This window comes from Corylus avellana, chromosome ca3 (genome assembly GCF_901000735.1).
Source record: "Corylus avellana chromosome ca3, CavTom2PMs-1.0".
Taxonomy (NCBI): domain Eukaryota; kingdom Viridiplantae; phylum Streptophyta; class Magnoliopsida; order Fagales; family Betulaceae; genus Corylus; species Corylus avellana.
The window spans coordinates 24,038,576-24,054,668 of NC_081543.1; the positions used below are offsets into that span (position 1 = coordinate 24,038,576).

The 16,093-nt window shown below is 32.9% G+C and overlaps 1 pseudogene; it reads left to right on the forward strand.

Moving 5' to 3' along the window:
- Positions 1-2,276: 2,276 nt before the first annotated feature.
- Positions 2,277-6,248, forward strand: LOC132174296 (CMP-sialic acid transporter 1-like; annotated as a pseudogene).
- Positions 6,249-16,093: the final 9,845 nt, after the last annotated feature.

The following is a 16,093-nucleotide window of genomic DNA, read 5'->3' on the forward strand; positions in this document are numbered from 1 at the left end:
ATATATATATATATATATACAAATCTATTTATTTATTGAATGGACCAGATTATCTGGGAAAATGAATTTGGGAAAAAGTGTTGGGATGTCTAGTATTATCCTTAATAAAATGTAAAACATCAATAACACTATATATCCTTTGTTGTCATTTTTCAACTAAGAGCACATTTTTAGTTTTGTTACGAAACATCAATAACTTCAAAAAACCGCTTAAGACATGTAATTACCAAACATGTAAACAACTTTTCAGTAGAAGCACTTTTAACAAAAGCTCTACATCCCACCGCAATACCAAACATGCTCGTAAACAACTTTTCAATAATTGCACTTTTGACAAAAGCTCATAGGCAAAAGCTCTATTTTCTATCGCAATCCCAAATAGGTTTTAAAAATGGTTAAAATGCACTTTTGATCTAATAAGCTATTTTTGATTTAAAAATTCTATTTCTCAAACATAATCCTAAGCATGCTGTAAGTATAAGGTTAGATCAATGTACCTATGTTAAAACATTACATAATAAGGTTAGAGCGCATATTCAGAAGAAAAAACTATTACACCAAGTAATAATCAACCCACCATCGAAGAAAAAGTAGCAGAATTTAACAGATAATTAGAAAAATTCCAAACTAGCACACAAAAGGGTGTATGAATTCAAAGAAATGATAGAATTTGAAAGTGGAAAGTATGGACATAATATGGTTCTCTAGAAACCAGGTAGCCTATAATAACAAAACATTGAGCTTTCAGGACATCATGGAGCACATGTGGTAGTTAGGAATTTTTTTTTTTTTTTTTGGTACTGCCAGCATTAGCAATGACAAGGATGAGATTATTGCAGTTACTTCCATTAGACTTGACTATATTGATGTTAATCTTTGTTAAAGTTTGTTTGAGGTTGCATTGAGAAATATAGTTTTTTGTTTATAGGAAAAGCCTGAAATAGCTTTCTGGAAAAGTTTTTTTTTTTATTTTTTTTATTTTTTATTTTTATTTTTTTAAAAAAGGCTTCCTCCAAACTCAGTTTTGGGCACTTTTTATTGCAAAAAAGCAATTTTTAACTTTTTTTTACCAAATAGACCCATTTATGCTTGACACAACTTTTAATTTACTAAAAACACATTTTTAGCTGCTTAACGTAATCTCAAACAGTCTCTTTTAACTCATTCGATTGACAAGAAACACGTTGAGGAGCTAGGAAGCCACTAAAGTGCACAAATCCGCTAATGAGAGAACTCATGTGGCTACAAAATGGGCTGCTGCCCACTATAGCTTTGGGCATATTTCTTTTAACTCATCATTTTTTTTTTTTTTTTTATTTTCATCTTATACTCTCCCTTTCCTCTGTCCTTGAATCACTGTGTTGCTCAGAAAAAACGTGTTTTTTTTGTTTTGGTTTAAATATAAACTTAAAAGCATATTAATAAATTTAAAATAAATACTAGGTTCTTAATTAGGCAATCGAACCAACAAACTGGTTGTTTTCCAAGTTTAGTTGCCAATCATTTTTAAACATTACTCATTGCAAAACCACGTCCTCCCTTTTGGTGCTTTGTTGATTGTTCATTTTCAACAGCTACATTTTGCACCATAAAATTCAGAACAACATATTTAGTTGTAAAAAGGGAAAAAAAAAATCGTGGGAAAATATTTTCTCAAGAAATTGAAGTAAAAAAAATTGAGAAATCTCTGTAACTACTTAATTTGTAGAAGAAAAACATTAGATCACATTGAAAACACACCTAAGAAAAATGCCCATACTCCATAATAAGCCTAGCCAGTCGGTGACCCGACCCGATCCAAGACACCATAATTCCTCCAACAAACTCTAGACGACTTTAGATGACTCTATATATCAATATATAAGGCCTACGGTGCACAAATTTTAGACTACCTTATGAACACTTTATCAATAATATTCTCACTTTTCTATAGTGTTCCATCGCACCTCATTCTGGCTTGGGCATCGGAGTCCCTTTAGCCCTCTAGGGCCAATGAGTTTCTAACGGTTTTTACATTTTTTTTGCACACGAATCTTCTTCCTAAAAGGTGGCTCGAGGTCAATGCTACTTTCTACATCAACAAAAGTAATTAATCATATAATCACAACACTTTCTTTTCTTTTTTTTTTTTCCTCCAAAAAATAAATAAAAAACCCCTTTCTATTTTAGCAATAAAATTATGAGCCCAGTCTTTGTCACTGAACTCACTAAGCTAGCTGGCCATAACGCTACGCAGATTGCAAGAACTGCCAAAAACGACGACGTAGAAGTTCATGATGCAGTGGTACTTTGTTGTGGCGCTCCTAGGGCTGGCAAAACGTGTTTGCGTGTTAGGTTCATGTTTGACCTGATTATGACCCGACACGTTTAAGCCCAACCCGAATACGACACGTTTAACTAAACGTGTCGAACCCCCAACTCGAACACGACACGGTCCATAAACGGGTAACACGACATGAACCCGTTTATATAAACGGGTTGTAATCATGTCGTGTTATCCGTTATAGATCGACCCGATCCGACCTGAATGTAAACTCATTATAGTTTTTAACCTTTTATAGCCATACCAAAATGGTTTTTTGTTTTTTTTTTTTTCTAAGCAGTCTTTCCTCTACTTCCTAAACAAAATCTTCAAAAACAACCATCAAAGGGCAAACGTTACAAAGTAACAAACTATCAAAGGCAAGGCAAAGTTTAATGAAAAAAAAAAGGGGGTCAAACGTGTCAACTCGTGAACCCGGTAGGTTGACCCAACATGATATGTTTACTAACCGTGTTGTAAATGAGTGACCTGTTTACGACCCGAACCCGTTTAAGTCCAACCCTAACCTGAACTTTACGTGTCGTGTTCGTATTTGGTTCGCGTCTTATGGGTTAAATTGCCGGCCATATTCCTCACCATTCTCACAAGCTCTCAGGTCAGCCAGCGAAAACCCTAGAACCCTCTGTACACAATCACCGCTCGATTCGTCATAATTTCATCCATTTTTGTGTGTGCGGCTTTGCCATTGCATAGATCTCTTTTCTTCCACCGCTCCGAAGCCTGAATGCGCATTCTATTAGATTCGTTGCTCATTTCAATGTCTAAAACTTCATACATTCAGATTAATTGAACCAATTTGTACCAATTTTATTTAATCTGGTGATTATAGCGAAGGAAGTGACATTTTTGGCAACAATTAGTTGCTTAATGTTGACTGATTAAATGCTAATTAAGAATTTGAAAGAGATTGATGTTTTTGTATGTGACAGGGGATTTTGACAACTCTGTCTCAAAGTAATGGACGGTATTTGTACGACTATGCAACTGTTCCTTTTCTTGCAGAGGTTTTTAAGGTGATTTTCAAGCTAAATTGTTTGATTAAGTTGTGCAAATACGGAATTGGAAAGGTGTAGCTAGTGGTTTCTACTATACTTCTATGGCGAGAGTGCCGGGTTTCGTCGTCTCCAAGGATGACCACAGAGTGGAAAACTGTGCGCTTATACCCCATTCCTTCAATCATATATCTAATTCATAACAATGTTCAGTTTGCTACGCTAACTTATGTGGATACATCGACGTATCAGATTATGGGTAATCTGAAGATTGTTACTACTGGCATCTTGTTCAGGTGTGCCTACATTGTGCTTTTCGAGGTCCCGTATATTCTGATGTTTTGCGATTTTGGTTGTGCTGTAACTGTTTTAGTTTCTTTTATTACTTTTTTACTAGGATTAATGTTTTGTTTGATCTAGAGTCTTGTTGTTAATTTACTGATTAATTACTTTATATCATGCTCAGGCCTGAGGAGGAAGCTGTCTAATCTACAATGGATGGCGATTATTCTATTAGCTGTTGGAACAACCACAAGCCAGGTGATAAGTTGGAATTATTTTATAGAGTAATTGAAGCTGGTTTCATACTTGAAACTGTGGATTCTTGCATGTTCATTATCTATACTGGTCTGATCATGTGATATTTTAGTGATGTCATAATTGTGTTGGAGATTAATGTTTTTAGAATGATGATCTTCTTGCCAATTCTGAAACATACTTGAATTAATGAGAGCATTCAGAGGCAGCTTTCTGCTGGTGTTTATATGGTATTCATTATAGGGGACTGAAACCTACATTGGCTGAATCCACTTGAAATGTGTATTGTTTGTATCTGCTGCATTCATACATATAAATTTTTCTTTTAAGTTCTTACATCTTCGTTTGAATTGGTTTCAAATGGGTACTTACGAGGACAAACCTAAAAAATCAGGAGTAGAGCTAATCAAGATATCATGCAAAGATAGTTGCCTTTTTCATTTTCTTTTCATTCATAAAGTGGGTCATTACAATAACATGGATGCAAGATTTGGTAAGGACTACTATGGTTTGCCTGAGATCTTTCAAACAAGATCTCCACAATTTAAATGTTGAGTTAGTAATATTGTAGGACCTCTGGCACATAACTCTTTGGTGAATGAAATACTTTCCCTTTAGGCTGTGATGGTATAACCATAAATTGAATCATGAAGCAAACTTCCAGTTTCCATTTTAATGTTCTAGACAGTTAATGGATTTCTCCTTCATGTTTTTTCTACTTATTGCACAAATCATGTAAAGTGCTAATGGAAGATGTTGTAACCATTTATTTGGTTCTAAAGTTTTCAACAACACACTCTCTGCTTTGTATATCATATTCTTTTCATTAAGATAACCCAAATTGTTGTTGTGACATTATACATCACAGTTCCATTGTTGCAGTATTTCTATGCCTTTGGAAGTATTGTAGAGAAAAGTCTTCTACTGTTGCCTTGATCAATGACGCTTGATATAGCAGCCTATATGAAATACCATCTATTATGTACGAATGTTTGTTCCTTTCTTTTCACAAAGGTGATGAAAAACTTAACTAAGATTAATTCTTGAGTAACGCCTCTTATCTGAGTTAATTATTTATGTAACAATGTAGTTGAATTATTTCCTTTTCAATTATTGTAGATAAAAGGTTGTGGAGAAGCTTCGTGTGACTCTCTATTCTCAGCACCAATCCAAGGCTACATGTTGGGAATCCTATCTGCTTGTCCATCAGCATTGGCAGGGGTTTACACGGAGTTTCTAATGAAGAAGAACAATGATAGCTTGTATTGGCAGAATGTACAATTATGTACGTAGGGTCTTTTCTCCACACACCAACTTGCTTGTGCAATGGTAACATCATTTACGTAATATCCATCTGCATTTTTGAGTAGCTGCCATTCAAATCTCACCCCAGAACTCTTTCATTATTGGAATTCTTGAAAGATGTTAGCCCTTAAGTGCCCTCCCATATACCGCAATGATCATTATAAAGTGTTACCCTGTTTACAGTCCTTTTAAAATCTAAAAGGGAAATATTGAATCATGAATCTTATGGCAGTTCCTCAAAATTATCATAAAATATTTGCGAATTTCCTTTCTTTTGAGATATCCACTTGAAGTAATTTTTTTTATTATGCTTTCATGTGTCAACTCTCTCTTTGTTAAGTGTATCCACTACACTAGTAAATCTTCAGACAATGATTCTTTCTTAGGTTCGGTGCGATTTTTTCAATTTGGCACGGCTTCTTGTGGATAATTTCCGAGGTGGATTTGAGAATGGTCCTTGGTGGCACCGAATTTTCAATGGTTATAGTATTACAACTTGGATGGTAGTGTTAAACCTTGGATCCACGGGCTTGCTGGTTTCATGGTTGATGAAGTATGCTGACAATATTGTGAAGGTGATTGCTTTTAGATTCAGACTAACATCCATAGATTTCTTATCATATTTCTCCAAAGTTTTCATCACTTTCATATCCACGCTGAAATGCATATTGCAGAAGTATACTACTAGTTCTTTTTTCTTTTTCTTTTTTTCTTTCATTTTTCCTTAGATTTTATGTAACCTTTTAGATGCTTTCTGTTTAAGAGTCTATTGACCCACATTAGCATGGTAGGAATGCAAATGAGTGAACTTTAAACGATTCTATAATTTTGCTTACCATCCAAAAGAATGCTCTCTTATTCAATAAAGGACTACGTTTCCTCAGTGACTTCATGTGGAAACTACCATTATGAAAGTTGCTTGAAGAAGTGTTCTTGCACGTCTTTGTACTATTCTCAAAGTCAACGGTTTTTGAATTTGACCCTATTTATTTGTCATAATTCTTTCAAACTTTTGGTCCCAGGGAAATTTTCCTGTTACAATCTGTGTTGTACTTGCTCATGATCAAGAGAGATGCCAATCTCACCTTTAATGTGCTCTTTTGTCCCAGCTTACCACTTCAGTAGAAGTATTTGATCACTTTTATGGGGGGTTAGTGTATTTCAGTACTGGACCTAATCATTTGCAAATGTAGACCTTTTTCCTTTTAACTGGGATATAAGATTTTTGAAGGTTTAAGCCCAAGGGGTTTGCTCGAGTGGTAAGAGCTTTGGTTTTCTTTGTGGTAATCCATAAGGTCTAAGTTTCGAATCTCCTTGGGTGCAAACAATTTTTTGGGGCCAGCCCGCCGGCAAAGCCGGAATATTACCTGATCCGTGTGGAGGAGACGCTTTACATAGGTTTGAGGTTTACCTAACAGGGGTGGGTACACAAAGTAACCCTGCCTTTGAGGGGTTCCTCGTTAAAAAAAAAAACAGAAAAAAAAAAAGAAAAAAATAAAAAACAAAGAAGATTTTTGAGGGGAAAGGGTGATGTTATTGGTGGGCCTTCCTATTCAGAAAACAGAAGCCTGACGTTGGTTGTTGGCTAGCTTGTCCTTAGTGGCTATAAGCCATTGCTATCTTAGTCATAATTACTTTGGAACCTGCTACTATGGGCTGTAGTCCTGAGATCATTTGGGCTTTAGAGTTTTCTCTTCCTCCATTTTGGTTAGATTAGGTCCTTTCTTATCTGGTATCTTTTGAGTTTTGGCTGCTTAGTCCTTACAAACAACCTTAGTACTATGGAGTTATTTCATAGATATTTTCTTTTCCAAGTACTTGTTTTTGTTATCTTACATCTGATGTATGTGAACCAATAACAGTACATTTTGCCAATATAGTTTGTGACAACTGTCCAATAAACTGTTAAAACGGCTGATAGTTGGTGGCAAAACAAAGCCTATATCAGGTGCCATTGGGATATATCAGCCATCCTATAGACATTGTTAAATTATCAGTTATCTCAAAAGTTTAAGTTGATAGGAAGAGGTAAATTTAATCACTTAATCATTACTTTAACACTTCCCTTCACGTGTGGACTCAAACTCTTTTTTAATAGGTGATGTCCATATCCCAAAAATTTAAGTTGATAGAAAGAGGTAAATTTAATTACTTAATCATTACTTTAACAAACATTTGAATTCCTGGCCTACAATTGGTGTCAAAGAAAACAATTCCCTCACTGACAATTACTGTCCCAAAGTTGTGAGAGAACAAATTTGTTCCATTATTTACATGAATAGACTAATGTAGATTCGTCTCTTAGATTCTTTTCCCAGTAAGTGCTGAATATACTCGTTCAAAATCATATTCCTCCTGTGTTTTTTTTCATACATGATCACTAAAGAATGGCAGCAAGAAATTTTTGAGTATCAGATTCTCTGAATCACGCGTCTTCGGCTCTGCATTGTTTCCGTGTATATCCCGGAATCTGCTTAATGCTCAAATTTGGAATGACAAGTTGATGTACTTCGAACTTTGTCTGCCTTTGTAGAATATAAAGAATTCTGGTCCTTCCACATGTATGTTTCCCCTTCAAACATGCTGGTAGATTTGCCATCACTTGCTATAAAGCAGCTCCTGAGAATCCAAAAGAAGTTTCTGTTGAGAAGCACATATTCCTGATGCAAGAAACTCTTGCTTTTGTCAAATGCTCACTGGAAGATTTGCCCCTAACTTGTATTGGAATATTATAGGCATATGCAGCTGGAATTAGTACCATCTTCTAGTAATCCAGATTCTTCTTAAATCATAGAAATGCTTAAGAAGTTGCTTGGGAATCAGATTCTCTGACTTGAGAATTCTCTGGTTCTGCTTTGTTCATGTTGTGTTTACTGAAATTTGCTATATATGGTACGAGACTATATGATTGGCGGTTGTATCTAAAACATTTTCTGCCATTGTTAACAATCTGAAGAAATTTTGATGCCTTGCTTCTAAGCATCGTCATCCAACTCTTTATTTTATTTATTTATTTTTTAATTTTAACTAAAAATCACATTTCTTTATTTTAGCTATCCACTTTTTGAAGGCACATATATCCGACTCCACATTTCTTTATTTTAGCTACCCATGTTGATCAGTAATGCTAGAATGATGACTCTTGTTTTCTTTGTGTCATCTCAAATGTGATGTGACTTTTAAAATTATCAATACATCCAGATTTAATAATGATAATTTTAAAAGTCACATTACATTTGGGAGGACACGATAAGGAGAAATGCTTAGTGTCAATATTTGGGCTCATATTTTTTCCATTTCATCTTACAAAATCAACCCTTAATTAAATTTGTGGACTTATGTAGACCTCACACAAGTCAATAATGGACTCTACAAATTTAATAGATCATCTATTAAATTTGTAAGAAAATATGAAAGAAATATAGGCCAAATATTGATACCAATCAGACTTGTCCTGGTCTCTCTGGGCACTTCTCTGATTTTGGATATATATAACATCAAAGCTGGAATTGGGCACATCAGTTTATAACTTGGACGGAAAGCAAAAGAAAATAGATGGCCTAATAATAATCCTAACCATTCAATTCTCTGCCATGAATTTAGACACAGATACGTGGCTTTCAGGGTAGTTCAGATGCATTAAATTGTGATTCTCAACCCTCACCATAATAATCTGGTAAAATCCATTACATTTTTCATAATGCATGGTTCGCTTTCAAAACATCAATGCACTCCCATTCATGTTGTTTTTTCTCCTTATCTAGGATGTCTATAAAAGGGATGTTTGAGTTATATTGCTCAATTACTCAAGAAGCTAGCTAGCAGTGAGAGGAAAAAAGGAGAGGATGAGTGGAATTGGTTGCTCCAACAGTGGTAATTATGCCGCCATGGCAGGGGTGCTGGGGCCAAATGGGCAACAGCAAGGGAGCAAGAGAGACAGCCGCTGCTGCAGCTTCCAGATGCCTCTTCACTATCCGAGGTTCAAAAAGATTGACTACGAGAGCATGCCTGAGTGGAAGCTTGACTGCCTCTTGAATGAGTACGGCTTGCCTCTCACTGGAGATGTCACCCAAAAGAGGAAGTTCGCCATGGGAGCCTTCCTTTGGCCTTCCCAACACTGAATCTCTCTCTCTCTCTCTCTCTCTCTCTCTTTCTATATATATATATTAAGCTTTGTTATGAAAACCCTTGTAGTTTTATGTAACAAGTATTAATGCATGGATCGATGATAATCTGGGATTAGCTTGGAGTACTGATATATTTTGTAGATTATGTAAGATTGTAACGTTGATCTTTGGCCTATATGTAATACTTCTGTGTAAATATAATGAAGATATATATTGAAGTATATATATGTGTATACATCTATTATGAGGGTGATGATCCGAGCTCCATGCATGATTGGGGTGGCCATCTGGCACGGAACCAGAATTTTTCATTCAATGGGACCAAAATATGAATGACGATGTTACATGGCTAAAAAGATATATGAGGCATGCGCATTAGTAGTTGTTAAGTGTTACTAATATATAGGATATCATTATCTTAATTAGTAGTTGTCCAGTGTTAGTGATAGTATGCACCTTGATGAGACAATTTTTATCACGTTTCTTGGTAAAATTCATTGGGTTGATGAGTAAAAAAAGTAAGAATTAATTATCTCAACTCTAATAGGTATTTTGAGAGGTTTAGGATTTTCAAACTATCCTAAAATTATCTGCTTAAAAAATTAGTCATGTAAGAGACGAGTCAAATTTCATTTTGACAAGGTTCAATTAGCTAATTAATGTTTAAGCTTGAAAAAACACACAGATATATATATATATATATATATATATATTCAACTCAATGAAAATAATAATAATAATAGTAATAATAATAAATAAATAAATAAATAAATTGAAAACCAAGGGAAGCCATGGCTCTCTCTGTATGTAAGTGTGGCCATGCATGGTCCCCTAAAATTTTTAAGATTTATAGTTTTACATTAATTTATATAGGTGGCCCCAGCCCTATGTTTGATTACTTTCCATTATCACCATTCACCAGTACTTTGGTCCCCCTCAATCTTGAAATCCTGGATCTGCATATATACGTCTACTTATTTTGCTGCATTACATGAACAGGCAAGCACTTCAATGGTACTCCTTAATGGCCGTGTTTGTGTCTAAGCTGAATACGTTTAACCGAAAGGACAGGAATTGTTTCAGCGTACATACGTGATACTGTCGATGCAAGAATAACTTTGTAGCTATGGATGTGTTACTTTCTTAAGCTACGTGGAATTGTTATTTTATTAGAAAAAAATGAATAGCTTTTATTAAGAACGGAATAATATGTGATAAAATAGTATTAGTGTTAAAGTATACATATATTGTAACACTTGGAATTGAGTATCTCCGATAGATGCTCTAAAAGGTTGATAATAGCTAGCTATTATCAGCCATTTTTGTGTTTCCAGCACATTCTATAATTATTTTAGTCATTTCGCTCTCACCTCTATCTCTCCATCTCCTCCTCCCTTAATAAACAATAAAAATTATATCTAAAGAAAGTAGAGACTTAAATAGACAATTCATTAGAGTTTGTATTGAAAATAAGTAGCTAAAATAGCCACTATTGTGGAGATGCTCAAAGGGAATAACCATTTCTTCAATTAAGAAATAATTATTCCTCTCAATTTGAGAATGGTTATCCCATTCTACTTTCTTCCATTTTTAATAAAAGTTCTATATATATTTTTTAATGGAACAACCATTGGCGTATCAAACATAACCTTAGTCATCATTAGTTGATTGTCATGATCTCCAATAATAGGCATTTACTTTTTGATTCAACGCGTTCGTTGGCCTCATGGTTTTGTGGGCGAAACGCACATTTTTAAATGAAATCATAAAAAGCGTCTTTTTTGGAGTGCGTTTGAAAATATTGAAAAATTCATGTTTTTGTGTAACATGCAAGAAATTCTTTTTAAAAACGCATGATTTTAAACGCCGAACGACATTTTTACTAGCTACTTCTTAAAAAATGCGTGATTTTATCAAATGTTTAATTATGTTTTCATTAACATCATTTAAAAGTCGCTAAAATTTCAATCGGCTGAGGACCACGCTTTATGAAGTGGAGATCACTAGTTCGAATCTTCCTCCCCCTCTTATGTGGACATGTAAAAAAAAAAAAAAGTCCCTAAAATAATGCATTTTGAAATTGATAAACAAAATATACACAACTTAAAGTTTCATTTGGAATTTTGCCATTCAAGAGGTAGGCCAAATTAATGTTTTTTTTTCCCTTGGCTATTTGGGTTAATGGCTGCAATATTACTAAGAAATTGATGAGATTCTATGTTATGAATTTGAATATCTAATATTGCTCAGAGAAAAAAAAAATTAAAAAAAAAATTAAAATTAAAATTATCTAACATTGGATGCCATCACAACTCAGCTACCATGAGTTGAATTAAATAGGCGTCATTCAATATGACAATTACGCCTGACTTCTCATCCACGGCATCAACACTACTTTATTTTATTTTTATTTATATAATAATAATGCAAACGATAATTTCAAGTTACAAGAAGAGTCTTAGGTTCCGCCGCGTATCAAGCTCGAAAGAGGCAGCTTTCTGCCACATATCCTATATTTATGGCATATATTGGTAACTGAAAGCTATATATATATATATATATATATATATATATATGATGAATCCTTATCCATAATAAGTATATGTTTTTAAAAAATAATAATAATAATTGGTTTTTCTTTTAACCCACAATGTTTATGCCACACTTCTAATTAACCATTTAAATTTTTATTTTTTATTTAAAAAAAAAACTATGATTTTTTAAGAGTTAGGCCAATCCTTTTTCGTTATAAAGATAAATTTGACAACCCCAATTTCCTAAAAGGCTTTGGTTTGTATGTTATGTCTGTGCATACAAAACTTAAGTTAGAGCTCTCACGCGTCTTTAATTACTGATGTGACATTCCTAACTTGTGTTATGCATATCTAGAGCACACGACGCTAGTTAGGAGCAAACCTACATGGAGGGCTTGGGCCCTCCAAGCCCCCTTGTTTTCCCAAAATTTAACCTAAAAATGGACGAGATGTGTTGAAAGTTTATTAGATTATTGTGTGCTATATATCAGAAATGCTTGAAATGTTACTAATTTTACCACAAAAACTTTATGATTAATCGATGTGTGACAGCCTATGTATATGGTATCATATGTCAACTGCTCAACAAACTAGAAGTTGATATGATACAATTAATCCACATAAACCTTCACATCAGTTTGTAGTGTTGTAATTATAATTGGTATTTCATAACAGTAGAACTCTTATGAAAAAGAAACATCACAAGTACAATGAGTTGTATGAGTAGTTTTGATTTTAATAGGTCTCATTGAATATTGAATATGACAATTACTGCTGATCTCTTATCCACGGCATAAACATGTTCATGGAATGACAAAATGTCACATAAAATATTAAAACTATTTTTCTCGTACATACACAGCCTTCTTGCAAATGCGTGTTACTTGTCAAACAATGCAACTCTGTTTGACGAGTTCTTATTATTTTTTGGTTGTCTTATCAATATGAGTAGAGTATCCAATGAATTATGCATGTTTTGTACTCAATATTGCTGGTTGTTTTTTTGCTGTTGTTTGGGTTGCTCATCTATCGTTTTTACTTTTCATGTAATTTTTCTTTTCCTTTTTCTCGAATTTGAATAGGAAAAAATAAGGGAGAGAATTATGCAGGTCTTATGCTTCATCAAGCTTCTTCTCTTTTATTATTATTATTATTATTATTATTGTTATTATCAAACTTCTTAATCCTTCTTTAATAAACCCACTTGTATGGATGGGGTCCGATCCCGCCGCAACACGTACATCAATGATTTTAGGTCGACAATGATCGATGATTCTTGTGGTAGTGCACCTTCCTCAAGTCAAATTAAGGTAAAATTATACAAAGTGTTGTGACAAATTAAAATTTAGAATTGCAAACAAGTAGAGAAGAAACAATTAAATAAAATAAGCTATAAAATAGTTAAAAATCAAGATTTATGTAATTCAGAACAAGAAGAAATACAAAATATTGATTGATTTCTAGTATATATATATATATATATATATATATGGTATGAGACTATGATTGGCGGTTGTGTCTAAAACATTTTCTGCCATTGTTAACAATATGAAGAAATTTTGATGCCTTGCTTTTGAGCATTGTCATCCCGACTCTTTAAATTTATTTATTTTTATTTTAACTAAAAATCACATTTCCTTGTTTTAGGTATCCACTTTTTCAAAGCACATATATCCGGCTCTACAAACTAAGAATCTACTTTCTCTCTTTTATGTAAATATTCTTTTTAAAAAGATTTCTTTATTCGTGTGAAGAGAAAGAATGTCAAATTTTTAATGTTTTTTTTAACATATAGGGAGTGAATAGTGCTCCATACTAGTCAAAGTACTATTGATGCTGCTCAAATTTTCCAGCAAAGTAAGGAGTTGGTTGAACAATAACAAAACATCCATTTTAAAATTTTGGCTGTCCAAACTAGTGATTTTCTCCAGCAAAGTAAGGAGTCGGTTGGAGAGTGAAAAACATGCATTTTCACATTTTGGCTTTCGAAACTAGTGATTTAATTTCTCAAAACGAAGAGCCGGATGAGAATGCTGGTATGGACCCGTTAGTGTTAGAGGATATATAGGACCTATTTTTGTGATAGGTTAGGGTAAGCAATGTTGGAAATGGTGGCTGCTTTGAGAGCGCTGTGACCTCGTAGAACATTGTATCATGCTCTTATTAAAAAATTCTATGATTCTTATAGAAGACACCTTACAAGCTTTAAGGAAAAATATCTCTGATTTTCTACCTGATGAAGGAAAGATACTACTAAATAAATAGGGAAAAATACACATACCATCCCCAAACTATCAATTCATTATCAATGTTCATTCCAAACTATCAATTGTATCAATGTTTCCCCCTAAACTACCGTCATAATGTCAATGTCCTACCAAAGGACAAAAATACCCTTTACAAAATTAAAAAACTCATCAAATTTTTTTTTAAAAAAAAAAAATTTTTAAAAATAGAATTTTTTTTTTAAAAAAAAAAATTAAAATAAGTACAATTTACATAGATTTTTTTTTTTAAAATAAATTTAATTTATAAAAAAAAATATAGAAAAACTAAAAATTGAAAAAATTAAATCTAATTTATAAGGATAGTTTATTTTATTTTATTTTATTTTAAAAATATATAAAAAAAAAGGATTGTTTAAAAAAAACGAAAAAAAAAATTATTAGAATATTTTAATTTAAAACCAATTAAAATTTTATTTTTAACTTTTTGTTTTTTTTTTTCTTCTAATTTATAAGGATATTTTTGTCTTATTGAAACTTTTTAAGGGTCATTTTTGTCATTTTGTTGGCCTTAGGGGGGACATTGACATTTGTTGGTAGTTTATCTGTTTATGTGCGAAATTGACACAATTGATAATTTAGGAAAGACATTGATAATGAAGTGGTAGTTTGAGGGGGAGTATATATATATATACTTTCCTAATAAATAAGATTACATTATTTTACATTATTTGGAGAAAAATGATATATTTTTTTTTTCCTAAATATAGAGATACATGAATTGAAAAGAAAAATATTTTGTTCTTGCCCAAATGAGCTAGATGATAACATAGACTTAACACACTATGTTAGAATGTAGATTAATACCTTGTGGGGTCTTCCAATAAAACTGTAATGTAACATATTGAGAGATTGCTCATTTTAAAAGCTTAAATTTATAGATTTGGATTTAACTATATTTGTTATATTAACAATTTACACTCATAATGTCTTTTTAACGTGGGACTCACCTTTTATATTAGTGATTTTATGTAATGAATAAAACAATTTATCTGGAAATTAGCAGGGTATTTCAGCCATAACATGATATGTGTGCTTGCTTAGACAACCTCCAAATTAATGACATAAATTTCCTACAAGTTTGTAGGAAACGTCTTTAAAAGTAATTAAATTGCGTCCTTTAATCATATTGTAAGAAACATATGCTTCTTTATTAATGCTATTAAAAAAGCATACAAGAAGCACATGTTATTAAAAAAAAAAAAATGTGTTTGTCATATGCTAAGAACATATGTCACTTTTAAAGGTTGGTTTGTAAGATATTTTGTCTCCAAATTATAGAATAAAGTTACAGTGCAATTCTTGCACACGCACAATACCGGAAAATGAGTTTTCTTTCATTACAATAATCATTAATTAGCTAAAACGAAGCTACCCATGTTGAGTAATGCTAGAATGAGGACTCTTGTTCTCTTTGTGTTCTCTCAAATGTGATGTAATTTTTAAAATTATCAATAGATCTAAATTCAATAATGATAATTTTAAAACCCACATTACATTTGGGAGGACATAAGAAGGAGAAATGTATTAATATTTGAGCTCATATATATATATATATATATATATATATATATATTTTTCATTTCATCTTACAATTCAACAATTAAATTTGTAGACTTATGTAGACCCCGCACAAGTCAATAATGAACATCACAAATTTAATGGTTAATCTATTAATTTTGTAGGATAATATGAGATAAATATGGGCACGCTAATCAACCTTGTCCCGGTCTCTCTGGGCTCTTCTCTGATTTTGGATGCATATGTAACATCAAAGCTAGCTAGCTGCAACTGGGCACACTAGTTTATAACTTGGACGGAAAGCAATAGAAAATAGATGGTGGGCTAATAATAATCCTAACCATTCAATTCTCTGCCATGAATTTAATTAGACACAGATACGTGGCTTTCAGGGTAGTTCAGATGCATTAAATTGTACGTGATTCTCAACCCTCACCATAATAATCTGGTAAAATCCACTGCATTTTTC